Genomic DNA, 8,722 nt, shown 5'->3' on the forward strand with positions numbered 1-8,722 from the left:
GTCCAGATGTTATGGTGAAGCGAGTTCGCCAAAGTGGTATCGGTTGTTCAATGTATCTCACTATGTTGTCGGGTACCGCAAGGCATCCGAGCAAATGCAAGATGAGCTCATGCGAAATTGTATCAAATGCCTTACCGTAATCGATCCAGGCCATAGAAAGGTTACGCTTATATTGTATCGAGTCCTGCGTTACACATCTATCGATGAGCAGGTTCTCTGTACATCCAGCGACTCCTCTCTTCGACCCTCTCTGCTCATATATCCGTTCGAACACTCTGTCAACTGCGGTGAGTATTCGTGTGTATTAGATGCTTGTAAACAACTTATAACACGAATTCAAACATGTAATCGGTCTGTAATTCTTAGGAATCGACAAATCTCCCCTTTTGGGGATAGGAACGGTCCGCCCCTCGACAAACCAATCCGGAATCGGCTGCTCTCCGTCCAGCCAAGAGTTTGATAACTATGGCCAGATGGCGGTGGTTACCTGGTACTTTTTTCCACCAATAAGTGTTCAGCCCATCTGGGCCTGGAGCAGCAAAGTTCTTGGAACCAACAAGGACCCTTCGAACGTCATCTGGGGTTATCGGGTTGCGCAGTTCATTGAGTTCAGGCTGTCGAAGCTCTCTGTTGAAAGCTTCGAACTGCGCTAGGGCTGAAGTGTCTAAATTTAGTGGCTGCGGGTGTTCATAGATATCCTTCCAGAAGGATTCCACCTTATCAGTGGTCGGCGGATTATCCACAACACGTGAAGGCTCTTGGAATAAGCGAGAAGGTTTCTTGCGGAACCTAAGGTTTTCCGCAATACTTCTTGCTCGCCTCACTAGTACCTTCTTAGCAGTCACTAGCATTCGTATCCTATCAAGGCAGTACTGTTTGGTGGTCAGCAGCACACCTTGGCTTAAAGTGTGATGGATACGTCGTAGATTGACGGCTATTCGCCGCACTGCGGGCGTGAACCCAAAGTACAATCGTCCCAATGGACGAGCTCAGGAGAGCCAAGTTCGATAAAATTTCAAGGTTTTGCTCAATGTTTTGTTCAATTATCGTGAACGCATGACCAATAAGGACTATTATCCTAAAGTTATGCCCCGCTTGGGAGGAGCAATATGAAGAAAACGTCCGGTGTTGTGGAGAAACAATTAATGGATTTTGCATCACGATAGTGCACCTGCTCCCTCGTCATTGCTTGATCGTAGTTTTTTGGCCAAAACAACACCGTAATCATGCCTCAGCCTCCGTACTCACCAGACTTGCGACTTTTTCGTGTCCCCAAGATTGAAGGACGTTGTTTTGCGACAACTGGGGAGATAAAAACCGAATCGCTGAGAGAGCTCAAAGATATACCAAAAAGTGCATGTCAGAAATGGAAACAATGCTGGCACAAGTATATCGCATCTGAGGGGGACTACTTTGAAGAGGATAGAAATTGATGAATGAATAAGCAGTTGTGAAAAATGAAAATTCACCTTATTTTTTGAACACACTAAACATTTTTATCACATTTTGTACATGTTTTCCGAGACATAAATATGATTCAGGCTGTGTTCTGTTAATACTACGCTGAAAATTGGGGCTTTTTATACGATAGGAAACGTATCATCTTATCGTCATTGTGAAGCTGTCCATTATTTTTTTACGTACACAGAAAAAGATGTTCAACTGGTATCACCTGAAATAATGATTAATACTTCAAGCTTGAGACGCAGTGTATGTTTATTACATTCGGTTTGTAACAGAAGTGAAATGCAAACATAAATTATCGATAATTTAGTTTTTGCGCATGTAATGATGATTATTGATTCAATTTATTCTTTCGTAGGATCTCTAAATTACGTTTATTTACTTAGAATTCCCCTACGTAATATTCTGAAAAAAAATAATGATCAATAATTTATTTACGAACGGTTCCAGTGATGTATGGAGAACAGTAATTATAATTTTACACTTCCCAGCAAGCTGATTTTCAGAAAACGAGCAATAGAGATTTCAGTAGTTAATAATATATGGCAATATTTCGTAGATTTTTCGTCAAGTGATTCAGTGACACTGATGTTTACTATAGTATTGACATATACTGAAATGCTATTTTGCTTCCGTTCCCTTACAGCTAACTATTTTTCAATAGCCCATTTTAATTTTGCAAAGTTCAAATTCATTCATTTTCCATTTTGGTGAAACCACAATCAAGTATCCATTGATAAATTTTACAAAACAGAAAAAACATTTGAATTGAACTGTATCGACATTTTTAAGTTTGTATATCGTTGTTCTTTTTGAGAGATCAACATTCGACCTACACCGGAATTTCACCAAACAGTTTCGTTTTCAAAAACAGAAACAAAAAATGAAGAAAAGAGAAACGAAACTTTCTATGTTTTTACCACTTTTATTTGTAACTAACGTTACTATACGGACATTTTCAAAGTTTGAAAATGTCCGTATAGGACGAAACGTGTAGTTATGAATGAAAGTGGTGAAAATATAGAAAGTTTCATTTCTCTTTGATTGATTTTCTACCATGTACTAACGCCTACATCTATCAATTTATAGACTTATGATGCACTGTTTGGAACCTTTGGTGTAGTAATGAATATTACTTTTTTTTTTTAATACAAGCAGATATTTGGTTTCTAAAGAGTTGTAAAAGATATTAAATTTTTCCAAATTTTGTTACCATAAATATTCCTATTAAGTCTTCAGTTTATCAGTCCAAAAATTCGCCAAAGAAAAATGGCATGATTTAGAATGTTTAGAATGTTAAAAACTAACATATAGATTAGACGAAAATGATTACGTACAATGGAATGACTTTCAGAGAGGAATGTTTCGGATGATTGAATGAAAATATATCAGAAAAATGTGTACGCTCAATAAGAAACTCAAAACCCTCATATCTATAAGCATAAACCGAAAGAAACCACTCCGAAAGTCATAAATATTGTTGAAAATCATTCATCACAATCGTTTGATAAGGAAGAGATCAACCTTTTGAACAACGGTTTGAAATTTGGCATCCCGCCTTCCGAGAAAGTTCTTAAGGATATCGTTGCTAGTGTTGAAAGTTCGATTCAATATATGCGCGATTTCTCGAAGGGGCTAGTTCGAGAAAAGGTCAGGAATCAAATCTCCAAGAACAAGATAACAGATAAGCGGAAGCATTCAATGAACAACAATAAAAACTGAAAGAAACTTATCAAACGATTGAGAGAAAAGGACGTTTTTTATTTGAAAGCCGACAAAGGTAACAAAGTAGTAATTCTGGATAAATCGGACTACTACGAAAGGGTCAATACTCTCATTACTAACGGACCGTATGCGAAATTGTCCAGGAACCCGTTACCAAAGATGATTGCCGAAGTAAAAGATGTCCTCAAGAAATGCGGCAACATACTTACCCCTCAACTGAAACGGAAGTTACAAGTTTCCAACCCAACGGTATCGAAACTATATTGCCACAAACCGGGAAAATCAATGCGCCCCATCGTGTCAGCTATTGGAGCTACCGAATAGCAAAGTGGCTCACTAAGGAATTTGAAACCTTGTCTATTGCGGAACCAAGTTTTAGTATGAAAAACTCTTTAGAGTTCATACAACATACAAAAAACGTGGTTCTGCAAGAAGGTGATATTTTGGTATCTTTTGATGTTAGTTCATTATTTCCAAGAGTCCCAATTCCACAGACCTTGCAATACATTACTAGAGAAAAATAATTTCAATAATAACGAAATTGATGAATTCCTTTCTCTTACTAATTTGTGTATGAAACAAAATCGGTTCCAGGTAGAAGGTTGCTTTTGTGAACAACAGGAAGGAACGGCCATGGGAAACCCCTTGTCCCCCTACTTGGCAGACCTGTTCATGAGCAGATTCGAAATGGAAACCAAAGAAAAGTCGAAGTATTATCCTAGGATTTGTCTAAGGTATGTGGATGATATTTTCGCGATATTTGATACCAAAAAATCGAGTATTGACGACTTTGTTTCCATTTTAAATAATAGATGTCCATCAATAAAATTTACGTGTGAGTTAGAAAATAAGGGAAAACTACCATTTCTTGACGTTTTGGTAATGAGGAGCCAATATGGAGGGTTAGAATACGATATTTTTGAAAGAGTTATTTATTTACAAATTAATGAATATTTCAATAACAATAATCTATTATCACCATCGCAATGTGGTTTTAGGCAGGGTTTTAGCACGGCTACAGCTCTTGCTACTGTTACACAAGACATTGTTGAGGGATTTGATAAGGGAATGATTAGCACTCTGGTACTACTAGATTTTTCAAAAGCATTCGATACCATCAATCATGAGCTGATTTGCATGAAACTCAAATATTATGGTTTTGATAGTGCTGCCTTATTTCTCATCTGGTCTTATTTACTTGGTCGATCTCAAAAAGTTGTTGTTGATAGTCATCACTCCTTACCTCTTGATATTCTATCAGGAGTACCACAGGGTTCCATTTTGGGACCTTTATTGTTCATCATTTATACTACTGACATTATCTCGTCCATCAAGAAATGTAAAATACAGGCGTATGCTGATGACATACAATTATACATGCACTTTAAAATCGATGAGTGTGCTGAGGCACAAAATCTCTCCAACACTGATCTTGATTTGATCAATGGGCTATCAAGTGAACATGATTTGAAAATTAATCCTAATAAAACAATGATGATGCACTTTGGATCGCAGAAGAATCGTAAATTTGCAGGAAACAATTTCCGTTTAGAACTAAGTTATACTATCTTGACTCCTGTCAATACAGCTAAAAACTTAGGGGTCATGCTTGACACTGATCTTAGATTTACTAGTCATGTTAAAAATTTAATGAAAAAAGCTTATATGTCATTGAAAGTGTTATACTGTAATCGTTTTATTTTGAGCCAACCTCTAAAAAGAATGCTCTGTGATAGTTTGGTGCTAAGCCATTTCAACTACTGTGACTTCATATATGGGCTATACTTATATGATTCAGATAAAAAAAGAATACAAAAAGTGCAAAATTTTTGTTGCCGCCTAATTTATGGACTTCGTAAGTATGATTCAATTTCTGAAGCCTTTAAAAACTCCCGCTGGCTCAATATGAAAAACCGTGTGATTCATCATTTGGGTTTGTGCTGTTCATGAATTGATCACCCTTCCCCATTCTCCTCTTTTAATACAAAAACTAATTCTTCTATTCACTCAAGAAACATTAGACATAAAAACAAATTAACTATGCCACAACATCGCACTGCACAGTTTCAGAGATCATTTCTTTTTGGTGCTTTAAAACTCTATAATGCATTGCCTGAGCAATTGAAGAGATTCAATATCAGGAAATTCAAATACAAATATAAAAATTATATCTATGATAGTCAGTAATGTCAACTTTTACTTTTTAGACAACAGATCAATTCAATTAAATTATTTATCAACTATCTTTAGAAGGTAATCACAAATTATTATTTTATTTACGGTTCTCATTTCGTGGTACCATCACTGTTAATTGCTTTTATTTTTGTATGTTTGCGTGCATTATGGATTGGTGCTTGTTGGTTGAGTTAGAGTAGCTTTGAGCTAGACTTCGCCAAGGAGTACCAGAATCTCCTGTTAACTATTTTCATTTTCAAATATATCTTTGTATTGTTTTTTTGTATTATCAATAAAGCCGATTTATTATTATTATTATTATTATTATTATTATATATTTAGAAAAGAAACAAGTACGTACAGGTATATTCCTGACAGTTCACATCACTGTAGACAGCACAAACGTGCTGGTTTGAATTTTTTAGTGCATCGTCTTTTGACTTTCCCTCTAACACATGATAGGTTCACAAAAGAAAGACGTATAATACAGGAAATAGCAGCCACTAACGGTTTCTCGAGGGGTATTGTAGATGACATAATAAGGAAGAAGAAGTGTAGGTTGAGAATGAACGAAAAATCGACTTTTAGAAAGGACAAAAACCAAGATAAATACATCTCGGTTCCATACCACCAATATACGAGGAACTTTGGAAAGATTTTCAAGGAACTAGGTGGTTTTTAAAACAAGTCATACACTACAGAGTCTTTTGGGAAGTCCAAAAGACAAAGTGGAGAATTCGGAAAAGTCTGGAATTCACGAAATTGAATGTGAGGACTGCGATGCAAAATATTATGGACAGACAAAAACATCTATTAAAGTAAGATATAAGAAACACATAGCACACTTAAAATATGGAAGACCTGAAATATCAGCAGTCGCCCATCATATTTTGCAACAAAACCATTCCATAGACTTCAGTTCATTAAGATTAGTTAGACAAGTTAACAACAACAGGCAACTAGATGCCTATGAGAGTGTAGAAATAAGTAAACACAATAATATTATGAATAACGATGACGAACCTATACCAAAGAGCATACTGTATAGCTTGTTGAAATAAAATAAAATTATGTTGTAGGGTTTACTGATTATTACATAAGGACACATTGCAAAAATAAATTTGTATAGGCAAAATTGTGAAATTAATTTTTATATAGCTGAAAATTGTTTCATATAAACATATATGGGTAAATAATAGATGAGACAAAATTGTAAAATCAATTTAGGTTGGTATACCTGTATGGTTAATACGCCTGGATGGTTTATCTGTATGGGTTACCTTTATAGCATAAATAGGGTTAGCTCGCATTAGTTTCTAGTTTTAATCTTCCTCTTTGAAGATGATCACTTGGTGATCGAAACACGTGTCGAGTTGTTAAAAATAACGATTTGGTGTTGGGAGAAAACTCCAGTAATATTCATCAATTTATAGAAACATAAAGCTTGTTTTAGTTTCGAAAACAAACTCGAATTCCATCAAACAGACAAAAAAATAGTCTGAATTGCGTGTTTTGTTGTGAACTGTTTTTCAAGCAGCAACTATAAAGATATCCGTTACAAGTTTCGTATCTTTCAGATTGTGGGAAATGAAATGAATCTCTCATTTGTATATTCTCAATTACCTTTTTTTCACTAGCGGCACAGTACATTTTTAGGTAACAAAAAATAATATGTTCTGATGCAAAAGTGCTTGTTTTGAAGTTCTAGTTTTACCTTTCCTTAAGTAACTTCATTATACATGATTTTGCAATTTTCAGCAAACCATCTTATACAACATTGTCATACATAATTTCTCCACGTACCTCTATATATTCCTTACTAGCCCTTTCTTACTAGCGGTAAAATTATATTTCAGGTGATGCAAAATAATATCTAAGGATACTGAAAAAATTAAACAACTAGTAGAACATAACCTACGATTTTGTTCAAATAGATAATTTATTTAGTATTCAATCATTTTTTTCGGACGTTCTTGAACTCAATTGAATATTCATGATGTTTTCGGGAAATGAGTGTGGCATTGAAGGTAGTGGAAAGGTGATGAAGTTGACACACCAGGTTCATGATTATAATCTTCAAATATTTACCATTTCTTTATATTTTTTTCACTCATAATAAATCTGTGAAATTTTCGCAAGCAAAAACTCGGCGGGTGATAGAGTAGACGAGTACACGTCACTAGAAAATGGAAAATATCGGTATCATTTTTCAATAATTTTGAAAATAACATCGGCCACATCTGAAGAAATGGGATATTCTAGAAGATAATACACAATACAGAAACTGTATTTAAGAATTCATTTGCTTCTATCACATTCGAAAATCAATTAAAATGATTATTTTTAAACAATAATCCACTCTGTATACACGGCTCAATATGATACAAACAAATGTTCGCTAGACAGCTTTCGTATTGAATTTGTGAAATATGTGAAGTATAGAGTGATTTTGCTTCCACATAATTTAATGTTTTCAGGGTCATTTACCTGTCAATTAAAATATACTTATTGGAAGTAACATGTGTGAAAATAATAACAGATCAAAGTGTCTGTTATTTTTTCATCTTGCTGAAAAAACATCATTCTAGTTAATGGTCAACGTCTTAATGGTTTCCGTGATGATAATCATTGAACAATTTATAAAAAAGCATTAAAAATATGTTGTTGTCAATGAGACTAATGATAAAAACAATTTCAAATAAAGAAGCACTAGTTATTAGAATAATTGAACCCGATCCTCAGAGGCTACTGATCATCCAAGTTCCAAAATTTTACCGTTCATAATCTGAAAATACAATATTTCTACAGATAACTTAATATAGATATATTCGTAAGAACCAAAAACTAAGCAACAATCCACTGTTTGTTTATTTCAAGATGAACCAAATCCAAAATATGTTCGAACGCAAAGCACTTTTAGGCATTGTTTGTTTTTTTTAGATCCACTGGACATAATGCCATCATTCCATATACAATAATTTATTTGCCAAGGAAATCAAGAGAAAAACCTGAATTGTCGCTACATTCCCCACCATGCGTACGATATTTCTCACACAATGCATAAAACAATTGAGAAAATTAATATTTCAAAATTGAATTTCAAAAATTCACCATTTCCATTCTTTCACTGTAAAATCTGATGAATGCCTGCTAGAAAACAACAGTTTTTTCAGCTAATACCATGATGAAAATTGAGTTATATCCGACAGACAAGACATTTTCCTGACAGTGTGGTATTAGCCAGGATAGTAGTCGGTTTTTTTTGTGGGCTTCACCAGTCATCAGACAGATTTTGATTTCAATCAACTAATTGATTTATTTGTACGAGAAAAACATGTTAAACAGAAAATGCGTGGAT

The sequence above is a fragment of the Leptinotarsa decemlineata genome, unplaced genomic scaffold (assembly GCF_025532065.1).
Source record: "Leptinotarsa decemlineata unplaced genomic scaffold, Ldec_3_MD MMD2_tig00026294_RagTag_RagTag, whole genome shotgun sequence".
NCBI classification, from domain to species: Eukaryota; Metazoa; Arthropoda; class Insecta; order Coleoptera; family Chrysomelidae; genus Leptinotarsa; species Leptinotarsa decemlineata.